The sequence below is a fragment of the Balaenoptera musculus genome, chromosome 7 (genome assembly GCF_009873245.2).
Source record: "Balaenoptera musculus isolate JJ_BM4_2016_0621 chromosome 7, mBalMus1.pri.v3, whole genome shotgun sequence".
Classification (NCBI taxonomy): Eukaryota; Metazoa; Chordata; class Mammalia; order Artiodactyla; family Balaenopteridae; genus Balaenoptera; species Balaenoptera musculus.
In genome coordinates, this window is record NC_045791.1 from 111,960,607 (window position 1) to 111,973,334 (window position 12,728).

The window sequence follows — 12,728 nt, forward strand, 5'->3', positions numbered from 1 at the left end:
TTACTGGTCTTGAAGACAGGGGAAAAGGGCCTCAAGCCAAGGAACGTGGGCAGCTTCTAGAAGCTAGACAGACAAAGTGATGGATTCATCCCTGGAATCTGCAGAAAGAACATAGCCCTGCAGACACATTTAGCCCAGTGAGCCCTGTGTTGGACTTCTGCCCAAGAGAACTGTGAGATAATAAATGTGTGCTCTTCTAAGCCACTAAGTTTGTGGTCATTTGTCACAGCAGAAACCAATACAGGAGGCTTGTGGTTCAACAGAGAAGCAGGCAAAGTGGTTAGGGGGAGTCTTTCCATAGAGCCACAGAGAGCAGTCCCTTTCCTCCAAAAGGACATTTTGTAGATTCGTGATTACAGTCACCAAGGAGAGAATTCTTTTTCTTTTTTTTTATAATACCCACTGTGATTTTTTTTTTAATTTTTATACAATTTTTAAAGGTTACACTCCATTTACAGTTATTACAAAATAGTGGCTCTATGCCCCATGTTGTACAATACATCCTCGAAGCCTATCTTACACCCAATAGTTTGTACCTCCCGCTTCCCCACTCCGCTGGTAACCAGTGATTTGTTCCCTGTATCTGCAAGTCTGCTTCTTTTTTGTTATGTTCACTAGTTTGTTGTAGTTTTTAGATTCCACATATAAGTGATATCATACAGTATTTCTCTTTCTCTGACTTATTTCACTTAGCATAATACCCTCCAAGTCCATCCATGTTGCTGTAAATGGCAAGATTTTGTTCTTTTTTATGGCTGAGTAGTATTCCATTGGATGTGTACCGCATCTTCTGTATCCATTCATCCACCGAGGGACACTTAGGTTGTTTCCATACCTTGTCTATTGTAAATAGTGCTGCAATGAACACTGGGGTACATATATCTTTTCAAATTAGTGTTTTTGTGGATTTTTTTGAATATATGCCAAGGAGTGGGATTGCTGGATCACATAGTAATTCTATTTCTAGTTTTTCAAGGAACCTCCATACTGCTTTCCACAGCCGCTGTACCAATTTACATTCCTACCAACAGCGTATGAGGGTTCCCTTTAAGGAGGGAATTCTTAACTGTCTAAATCTAAAGGAATTAGACATTTATCCCTGTATCATGACCCTTCCCGTTGGCGTGCATTGTCATACTTTCCAAGCACTCTAATAGCATCTAGGGCTCCCGTGAGCTATGGCCGTGTGGCCCACGAGTGGGGTCGCTGACCCCTTCGCCACCCAGGAGCCAGGGCCCCGTGCGGCCAGGACTCGCTCCAGCCTGTGTCACCAGGACTGGCCATGTTGGCCGCCTCTACCCTGGTCAGTTCAAGTATAAACGGTCAGTTAAACGTGAACCAGTGGGTGTGGTTTTGGGGCTCAGAGAGTCCCTGGATCACCTGCCTGACTTGAAAATGTGGGGTGCAAGGCCAGCCGTGGGAGGCGACGCCGGCCACCCCGGGAGAAGCTGCACCGTGGACGTGCCTCGGCCACACAGGCTGCCCAGGGAGCAGGACTCGGTCAGCTACACGCTCACAGGCACACGCTCAGGACGGCCCAAGTGACCGGTGGTGTCACTGCGATGACTGTCTTCCCACTAAGTGGCCCCGTCTTCAGTGACTTTCAGCCTTGCTCTGGGGCAGGATGAGCTAATTGCAAGCGGGACCTCTGCTTTCTGCTCATTCACGGAGGCTCAGGTGTTGAAAGCCGACTGTTTCCTGGTGGCTCATGTGTGCACGTGTGTGTCCCCACTCTCTCACTGGGGACTCTGTCTGTAGCAGACAGCTGTCCCTGGGTCCTGACACTCCCACAGGGAAGACGGTGGCAGGTGGAGAAGCCTGGCTGGGAGCACATCCTCCGTCCTTCTCTGGGTCCCACTGTCAATACACGTGTGCGCACACACACACACACACACACACGTCCGTGTGTGTCCCTCAGTGTGTGTCTCTGTCAACCAGACGATGCTGTCCCCCGGGTGTGTTTCGGGTGACACAGATCGTGGTGCTGTTGGTCTCATCGCTGAGCTCTCCCCTTGGCGTCTGCATGTGTGATCACACGTGCATCTGGTTTACTGGTTCAGACCACTGCACAGTGTCCCAAGTGCGTGCCCACAGCGTTTTGGGATCCGTGGCCCTGGGGACAGGCCCCCGGGCGCCCCTGGTCCCTGCTACCCGAGCGTCGGTGGCTGTCGTCTCTCCTCCAGTGCGCCCTCGGGGATCTGTGCTCGCTCCCCTGGTCCCGCCAGGAGGGACAGCTCAGGCACGAGGAGCTCCAGGTGGCTCTGCAGGTGGGGACCCACATTACACCCTGTGTTAGTTTCCTGAGGCTACCGAAAAAGATACCACAAACTGGGCGGCTTAAAACCGCAGAAATTTACTCTCTCCTAGTTCTGGAGGCCAGAAGTCCAAAGCTAAGGTGTCAAGAGGGTTGGCTTCTTCTGGGACTATGGGGAAGAATCTGTTCCAGGCCCCTCTCCTAGTTTCTGGTGGTCGCTGGCAGTCTTTGGTGACCCTTGGCTTGTAAAAGCATCACCCGATCTCTCCCTCCATCTTTATGTGGCATTCTCCCTTCACGCGTGTCTGGCTCTGTGTCCAAATTTTCCCATGTCATATTGGATTAGGACCCACCCTAATGACCCCATCTTAACTTACTCACCTCTACAAAGACCTTATTTCCAAATAAAGTAACATTCACAGGTACTGGGGGTAAGACTTCAAAATTTTGCAGGGGACACCATTCAAGTATGGCTGTTTCCAATCTCCCTCTGCCTTGTTATTATATAATTTTATACAGATCACTGAATTGGGGGCCCACCTGGATCATCAAAGTTATCCCTTCATCTCAAGATCCTTCAGTTAATTATATCTGCAAAGATCCATTATCCAAATAAGGGCCCACTCACAGGCCCTGGGGATTACGGCGTAGACATATCTTTCTTGGGGCCATGGCCACCCCACTGCGCCCCTGGGCAGTGGCGTGGGGACCTACCAGTTTTTCCCACATCCTTGCCAGGAATGGCTAGGACTGGATTTTCTAGTTGGAGCCAGATGCATGGCATGTGTCTGATCAAGTCCGGTTAGTGAGTTTCTGTCCACAGGCTTTGCCCATTTTCCCTATTGGATTTCCATCTTTTTCAGGTTGATTTGTGGCTGTTTTATGCAAAGGAGAAAATGGGAAAAAAGAATGAGATAGAGTGTCTGGGGCTGCACACAGGGATCCCCGAGCCATCCCGGAAATAACTGGAAGGGGTTCACCATGGGGTTAGCGTCTTTGTGAGGACTTTTGGGAGAAGAGCCAGAAATATGCTCGTTTTTACTAACAACATGTAACCATCTGAACTCCTCAGTCCCCCGTGTAGCTCCTGCGGGGTCTGAGGGTCACTCGCCCCAACGCCCCCGAGAGTTCAGAGTTCAGAGAAGCAGCAGCGCGAGTCAGAGCACAGTCCCAACAGGTGAGCCCACCTGCTGCCTGGGGTCCTGGTGAGCCTGGCCTGGGGCCCTGCGCTCCGCCGCTCTCTCCTGGGGCAGCCTGAGCTTGACGGGCATGTCCTGTCCACAGCAAGGCTGCCCCATCCCCGTGGTCTTGTCCTTGAGGAGCAGAGCCCGTCTGCTCCCTGCAGGCAGGGAGATCCCCAAGAGGACACACTCCCTCTCCGTGGTTGCTCTGGGGAGGCCGTTGGTCTTCCTTCTCCGGGAAGCGCGCGGCTGGGAGGGGCTGGGCTGCCCTCACACCTGTCACAAGCACTGCCGTTCCCTGGGGGACGCGGTGCTGCGTTTCTGCAGGAGCACCGGGAGGACCTGCCAGGCGCCAGGGAGACGAGCTCACATTCCTGTCCTGCAGTGAAGCTCACGGACGCGCCCAGGGGCAGGGGACTCGGCACGGCGACCCCGTCCAGGGTTCCCCAGCCCGGCCTCCTTGCCCCATGCAGCGGGGATTCTGCACTCGTGGTTTTATTTCAGAGATGTAGGCGCACGGGCCTGGGCATGGGGAAGGCCCTCGGCCCCGGGACTCTCAAGCCCCCTGAAAACGCTGTTCATCACACAAGTTTCCCCGGGTCTCTGGGGAAAACCAACTTTTTCATCCTGGCTGACATGTCGCATCCTAAGTGCTCTCCAAAGCAAAACTCACTCCTGTCCGCAGGGCACTACAAAACTGGAACAGCCGCTATATTTAACCACTGCCACTACCCCCCACATCCTGTTGCCGTGACAACCTGCCTTCTAAAATTAGAAATGCCGCTCACCATGGGGTAGCTGCCAGGGGAAGAGCTACTCCGACTGCCTCACTCAACCCTGCGGCCTGGAGCTGGGGTTCCCTGGGCCAGGTTGTGGACGGCCACCAGCCCCACGGCCTGGGACAGTCCCGCCAGTCTGCCCTCGAGCTGCCCTTGGGGTTCCCCCAGGGAGGGTGACGTGAGGCCATGCTGTGCGCCCTCTGCCCCGCAGACACCTTCCCCAGCTCCCTGGAAGCGTGAACAGAAGTGTCCCTCCAGTCACCCCCCTGCGTGCCCCCTCCTCACTCCTAGAGCAGCAGCCCTGCCGGCATCTCACAGGACCCCTTACCTCTCAGGACCGACCCCCCCCTTGCTGCCCACGCAGCCTGGCCACCACCCACACAGGACACTGGTTGGGACCCTTGACCCTCGTGGCTCTCCCCACCGCCACCCACCCTGTCAGCCCGCGGAGATGTTTGCGCCTCCTGCCTCACGTGCCCCCTCCCTCCTCCCCCAGCCTTCCAGCTTCCTCCTCAAATCTTCTCTCGTCCTTGGATTACCGGCCGGTCCCCTAACAAGCTGCCCCTTAGGGACCCCTCCAGTCTCCACCTACACCACCACCCCTGGGTGCTTCTAAAAGGGGCGCCCCAGAGAGACTAAGTTCTGCTCGGCTCTCCCTGTTCCCTGCGTGGGCGAGATTCTGGACCACTGGACCCAGAATACAGCTCACCCAGCTGTATTTGTAATTATCACACAGTAACTGATTTGGGGGGGGTTTGGGGTATATAGTTCCACGGATGTTAACAGATCTGTGCCAGCGCCATCACAGTCAGGATGTGGCCATCACCCACTCCATCAGCCCAGGAAACCCCTGCTGCTGCCCCTTTATAATCATACCCTCCCCCACCCCTCACCCCTCACCCCTCACCCCTGGAAACCACACCATCACTGTGTCCTTTTGAGAACAGCGTGTACATGGAACCCGGAGCCTCTGAGATTGGCTTCCTTCACTCAGCACGATGCCTTTGAGATCCGACCAGGTGGTTGCCTGCATCATTGGTAGTTAGTGCTTTTTACTGCTGAGCAGTGTTCCGTGATAGGGGTATACCAGTTTGTTTAACCATTCAACTATTAAAGGACATTTGGGGTTTTCCAATCTTTTGTGGTTATAAACAGAACTGCTATAAACCTCCATGTACAGGTTTTGTGAACATACTTTTCATTTCTCTAGGGCAAAACCCTGGAGAAGGATGGCTGAGTCCCAAAGTAGACACGTGGTTAGCTTTCTGTCCACTGTGGCTGTACCATTTTGCATTCCCGCCAGCCACGTGTGATTTCCCGTCACTCCTCATCCTTGCCTGTACCAGGCACCGTCAAATCACACCGTTCTAAGAGACGTGCTTGGCCAAGGTCACAGGGCTGCCACCAGGTTTTAAGGACAATGCTGTTTTCCTTGGGAATAACAGACCCTTTCATTTAACTAATGCCCCGTCCCCTCATGGGCGCTAATGTTTTGCTCATGAAGAACTGGCCAAAGTTTCTAAGGTCTGTGTTTTATAGGGGATCCATCCAGGTGACCTGGTACAGATTCCTGGAGGAATCTGTCAGGATTGTCACCACCTACAAATAATAAAGCTTTGCCAGTGTGTATGGCAGGCCTGGCCCCTGCACTGCTGTGTGGAATCCTCCCAACTCCACGGTGCGGGCGTTTCCTCTGAGCGGCTCGCCCAAGGACACGCAGGTTCAGGGTCAAGTTTACAGGAGGTCGAAGAAGCTGAAGTTGCCAGCCCCTGGCTCACACAGGTCCCTGCTAACGGGGACAGATCCTCGTGAGAAATGCCTTACGTCTGCCTCCTGAAAAGCCATCCACCTGTTCCAGACAGAGCAGAGAGTTTAGAGTGTCACTGGCTCAAAGATCATTTACCCATGTCCACTACCCAAGAAAATGCAAAACATGCTGACCTCTCAAAGCTTGGGTATAAAAGAAATATGAGACTGTTTTTTCTGAATTTGACAACAATACTAAAATTTCCTCTTGACGTCAAGTTGCAATGTTAAAATTAACTTTTATACACTTTCAACACTAAAAAAAAGTCAACCATGCTGATGGAGACTGCATTATCTTTTTATCGTCTTTATAGGAAATGATATTATGTAATTATAGGAAGAGGCCAACCAAAAATATACAGCCAAAAAATAGGCAGAGAGAAAAATACAGCAGGCAGATAATTATTAACGATTAATGGTGTTATTCTTCTGGTTTTTGTGATGCTTTCAGTGTTTGTCAGCTTTTAAAGTACTGTCATTGGTTACAGTGTTTTTCTCATTCCAAATAAATATTCACCTACATTTGTATTTGCAATTTTTCTCTCTTTCGCTTATTTGACTCCCAAGGTTGGCAAATCTTTAGGTCCTGCGCAGCGGGGGGCCCCCTGCATGGGTGGGGTGTCAGAGCCAGAGTGTAGGACTTTTCTCACCTGCTCCTGACTTCACAGCAGATGCAGGAGACAGACAAAGCTGGGAGGGGTGGTGCCCAGCACAGCCTCAGGGTCTTTCGATTGAGGCCAGAGCCCACAGGGCACACCTGAGCACGAGCTGGGCCGGCGGGAAGTGGCTGCTGGCGGATCTGCTGGCGATATTCTCCTCCGAGTGGGGGTGAGGGGGGCAGGTCTGTTCCCGGAGCCCCACAGATGCTTCACTTCATTTTGTGGCCTCTTGAACACCCTGGGCCCCAGATGGTGAGAGGCAAGCTCTCCTGTGACAGAAGAGGGAAGCGCCATCCTGCACTCGAGCCGTGAGCCCACCCCGCAGGGGAAGATGGGGTTTCCTCCCCGGACACAATTTCCATCCTTCCATCCTGATTCACAGTCACTTGGTCTTGTCATCACAGTTGGAGCAAAGCCAAATAGACATGGCTGGGATGTGAGGCCAGAGGGTGATTATTCTAAGCTAAAGCTGCCTTTGTTTGGTGTTCTCTGACATCCAGTGGACGCAGTCGCCAGTCCCAGTGGGCGGGGGGGTGGCCTCGCCCTGCTCTCCTGATGGATTTCACAGGTAGTTCATCCCGGCAATGCAGCCAGAGAGTCTCGTCACAGTCACCTACCGCCGCATAACAAACCACAATTCTCAGTGCTCAAAACAACGGCAACAATTCCTTTGGGGGGATTGGGCAGCTCCCTCTGTGCCCTGGACCCCAGCTGGGATGGTTTGTGGGCGGAGGTCTAGGGTCATCGAAGGCTCCCTGTGGCAGGGCTTCTTTACAACACGCGGCTGGGTTACCAGGGCGGGGGTCCTATGAGACAGATAAGCCATCTCGTTGTGCATGTCCTGGCCCTGGACGTTACGGGGCGTCACTTCGGCAGCGCTGTAATCAGTGAGGCGGCCCCCAGGTCTCATGTCTCAAGAGAAGAGGAAAGAGATGGGGAACGGCAGGTTCTGGGGCAGACGGGTCGCAGGGCCAGAAGCCTGCCGTGGGGGAGGCCTGCGTGTTGGGCCCAGGTACCTTGGTGCCTTACAAGGGGGTTTTCACGGCCGGGCAGCACACGAGGCAGCTTGTTTGCCGGAGTGGATGCCCGGGGGTGCTGGTGGGAGTGTTCCAGTGACTTCCCAGGAAACCCTGGCCCAGCTCCGGCCCTGAGAGGTACAGCCCTGCAGGTGCAGACTCTGCGGGTCCCTCTTCCACAGAAGCACGTGAATCCCCCCACCCCGCCGGTGACCACTGGGAAAGGTATTCACTTCCAAGATTTGAGTCCCACACACATACAAGGAGCAGCTCTTGGGTGTTTTCAAGGTCACGATCTCGACATTGTTGCCGATAACCCTCACGGTTGAAGGAATCAAGGTTGACGCTGTGTCCTCTGAAGGACAGGCATTCCTGTTTTGTCCCCCTCGTCTCCCCTCTCCTGCCCACCCCCCAGTTCGAGCAGGTGGTCAGCGGGGCTGTGCCTGTTGCCTCAGGGGAGGGACTGGCTTGGTGGAAGCACAAATCATATCCCCAGTGAGACTCTGGATTTTGTTTGCAAGCCCTGAGCCCTGGGTTTGAGTGCACGACTGAGCCCTTAGCCACAGGCACGAAGGAGAATAGTTCCCAGAGGAAGGACGGAGCTTCTCCTGGGTGCGGTCCTGGAGCAAAGGGTCTGGGCCCGGCGAGGCGAGCCTGGCCATGCCCTGTCCCACTTCTCCTGGACACGCGGCTGGACGGCCCTCCGGCTCCCCAGGCTCGGTGGGTCCGGCGGCAGAGGTGAGCGTGTGTGACTCGTGCCTCCCTGGAACGAGAAGAGCAGAAGGGGCCCTGGCTCGGCCCCCCTCTCCCCACGAGGCGCAGCCTCCCAGGGCCCCCAACAGTCCCGCCTGCCGGGGCTCACGGCTGTGCAGCCCCCTCCCTTTGAGTCCGGACTGGACCATTGACTCGCTTCTGACGTAGGGCCCACGGCAGGAGAGATGGGATAGGCGGAACGAGACTGCTGCTTCTGCCTGGGGCAGCTCCCTCCTCCCTCTTGGCCCTCCTTCATCCCTGGCGCGCTCTCTCTCTCACTCGCATGGAGCCCGCGGCCGTGAGAGCTGCCCTGTGGAGAGGTCACCAGGCAGCCAGGAACTGAGGGTCCAGCAGCCTCACTTACACACGAGAGAGGATCTGAAATCTACCCACAACCACGTGAGCTTGGAAGTGGGATGTCCCACACTTGCCCCTTCGGATGGGATCGGAGCCCTGCTGATAGCTCGGCTGCAGCGTCAGGAGACCCTGCGAGGCAGGGGCTCCCAGGCGTTCAGGGATGGATGTCTGACCCACAGAGACTGTGAGCTATGACTGATGTCTTCTTAAGCCACTAAGTTTGGGGGGGGACTTTGTTTGCAGCAATCGATGACTACGTTCCCACCTGCCAGCTGAACGCAGGGTGCTTCTCCACCTGCGGGAGGGCAGGGCAGGTGCAGAAAGCATCCCCTGACCGGGAGCAGCCAAGGTGGACGGTTAAGTGAGCGAGAAACCACAGCTACCGCAGCAGGCGGCCGAAACGCGCTCGCTGCGGCTACCGTATCATTCCGCTCCCTTCCCGGGGTGTGTGGTGTCTCCAGGCAGAAGGGCCTGCGTCATTTAGCAATAAATGAGGCTACAAGGATTAAGAGACCCGAAAGCAAAGGCTTAGACCGATCGGTGTCCTTCCTTAAGCAGCAGGCAGTTTGGGGGCAGGTGGCCGTCGGCATTGATTCCGCAGGGCCGTGACAGTCCGGGCCCGTCTCCTGCTGCCCCCGCTTGTGTCCACCTTCAGCGGGCAGTGCCAGCTGCTTGGCCTTTTTCACAAGGAAAGGGAAAGCATCCCCGGATGGGCCTGGCGAGCTTCCACTGTTTCTCACTGGTCAGTGCTGTGTCACTCGGTAGCTCCTGGCTTTATCCCCCAGAGTAGAAAGAGGGTCTTCTCAGCTAATTTCCCCCCAAATGCAGCGTCCTGGCCTTGCTGGATGCACCCCTTTCCTGCTGACGCTTTATTCTTCTCCAAGCGGCAAAGAGGGGTGTTGCCTGAATACCTGATTTCTAGTCAAGGTTCAGAACTTGACTTTGTTTGTGACTTTGGCCGGTTTTCTTTGCTTATCTGGGCTCTGGTTTTCCCAGGGAGAAAGCCGAGCAGCACGGTCAGTCAAGGTCCCTCCAAAGTCACCTTAAATGTGACACGGACGTGACGTTCTCGTGTACGAGGAGGCCTGGTTGGGACCTGTCTCAGGACTTGCTAAATAATCTGGGAATTTCAAGAACCATGGAGAATAGGAGGCCTGGGAAGAAATGGAAAAGGAAGCAGAATAAATAAAAGTTTAAAAAACTAGATTATTTCTCAGAAGGAAGAGGAGCATTTGGGTAGAAGCAATCTATTTTATCAGAAAAAAAAGGCTCATTGGGGAAGACTAGAGGTGAACTTGAGGGCGGAAATCCCTCTGGTTGGGGGACTCTGGGCAGCAGTATCCTGCCAGGTGATGGGGGGGAAGGATGGTGACATGAAAAAGGTCCATATGGCAGAGACAAGAGCCGCCTGGATCAGCTCTGCAGATTCCCTCTGCATCAACTAGAATTTCTCTTGGGCCAAAAGACATATTTGCTGTGAAGGCGAATCTGGCTGAGGATACCTCCACTTGCTTGTGTTTCTTTAAGTATAATTTCAACTTCTGGGCCAGGTGAGTCCTCCCCTCCTGCACCCGTGAGCAGGTGGTGCTTCTCCCACAAGCGATGGTCTCACCCCACCATCTCCGACAACCTGCACTTCTCCCCCAGAAGCTACATGTCCTGCAGATGTACCGACTCCCTGAACAGCCCTGCTCTCTCCGTTTTCCAGAGTTGTACGGCAGACTTTGCTTTGTAAGTGTTTCTGCACACACTTTTGTGTGACCTTGCTGGCATGTCCTGGGAGGTCCAACCCCTTTTTCTGAAGCTCCCACATGGCTGTGCACCTGGACCATGGCAGGAGCTCACGGTGCTCCTGTCGGACCAGGTATCAAGTCACGAGGCAATGTGGCTGCTCTGGACAAGCCCTGACGTTGTTCTCCAAGGTCACAGGCAAACACAATGAGCCAACAGGAGAGGTCAGCTACCGCCCACTTCTGTGGCTCCGGGGAAAGTGATGGAGTTGGTTGACACACACATCTGTCCGGGGGACACGGGTCCCCATCTCTATCCAGGGAGGCCTTTGCCAAGTAACGTCTTCTTTCTCGGACTGTGGGGCCTCTGTCTTAGATGTGCCAACCGCTGAAAGAGATCCAACATCACTTAGGACTAGGGAGCATCCAAGGTTGAAAACGGAGGACCCATGACCCTGTCCACTGCCCGGGGGACAAGGAGGCCCTGCCATCCGCTGCAGGTCGTATATGCCACAGCGTGGATGGCCGGATTGACGCCAACCAGTTTCTTGCAGGGTCGGAAGTAACAGACAAAACCTCAGGCTGGGCAACAATCTTAGGACAAAATCTCCAGCTTCATGTGAACCAAGCTGACCTCAGGGTCGGAGGAAGCAGTCCCTGTGCCTGCGGTGGCACCCCAAGCACCACACACGGCCAACCCAGTCTTGGGAAGGGGTGCAGGTACCATCCCATTTTCTAGACGAGGAAACCAAGACCCGGAGACGGGAAGTGGTTCAGGAGTTTATACTCAAGGTGTCAGGACAGCATGCAGACCCCGAGGTTCTGTGGCCCGAGGGACCTCTTCGTGGGGCTCCGGCTGTGATTTTAAGGAGTGGGTGGGGTGGGCTGCTTTTTCTCCCCCACCCCGCCCTGGGGCAAATTCTCCCAACCTGACCTGCCCTTCCCCACCTCCTCCTGCCATCCTCCTGCCCTCCCGCAGGGTCTGCAGGTGCGAGGCCTGGACGTGTGGCCCCAAGGACCCCCAGTCTCCAGGCAGCATTCCGCCGTGGCTCTTGACTTGGCCACGAAGACTTCTCCATCCTCCAGGAGACAGCTGAGCGGCAAGGCCCGTCTCTCTCCCTCCCACCCGCTTCTTTCCCCCTCTCTTCCGCTGGCTCTGTCTCTCTCTCTCTGTGTCTCTGTCTGCCTCTGTCTCTCTGTCTCTCTTTCTGCCCAAATCACAGATTGGTGAACTTAGTAACTGATTGCTGTTATTTTAAATCTCCCAGTTCAGGAGGGACAGGCCCCATATCAGCAGGTACCTAGACCAATATATCAGCCCATTTCATAGGTTCAAATTCATCTGCATTATTGAGTGCCTGCTGGGGCCAGAGCTGTCTTCCCCTCACTCTCTCTTTGCCCAAGACCACGGGGCAGTAGACCTGCTGGACAAAGCCTCCCTGCGTGGCGGGTCCGTCCCCTACACCCCCCGTTCAGCTGCTTATGGGAGGAGTGTTTCCAGGCGTTTCGCTGCGGTGTCCGTGGGGAGCAGGGTTAGGCGGGGGAGCAGACGACGGTGCGTGGAGGAGACCCAGGAGCCTTGTTTATTCCCAGTGCCCTTGGTTCTGGCTGAGGGGCAGGTTTTCAGGGCAGCCCCATCTGGCCGTCGCTGCCCGTGGCAGGGACGGTGTCCATCACCCCAGCCCGCGGGAGCACTGAGAGGTGGTGTGTCCTGTGTCCTCTTGTTCACCACGACTCCCTGCTGGCGTCAAGCTGTCCTTCTCTCTCATGGGTCCAGGAGCTGGCTGCGGGCAGGGCTATACCATCTCTGGGCACCTGTGACCCAGCGAGAGGCACTGGGTACCTCTAAGCTCTCATGCGTTCAGTAGACCCTCCAGCTGGCGGGTGAAGGGTTCAGCCTCACTCCAGGCCACGGTCGAGCAGTAATGTGAGGGTGCATTGCAGCCAGCTTAGCAGAGACAGGCTTGCGTGATTCAGCGTGGGGAGCGTAGCTTGTTCTCAGTGTTGGCCCCTTTCGCAGGACATGGGGAGGGAGGCTGCTCCCAGGCGCAGCCGCGCCCCGAAGTGGCCCAGACCTGCCCCCCCAAGTCCGTCCCCGCCTCCCTCTCCTCCTTCACTGACTCAGCTTCCCCGGAAGGTTGCCTTCAACTTCCCATCTGTTCCCACAGCCTCATCGGCTGGGGGCAGCCAGTT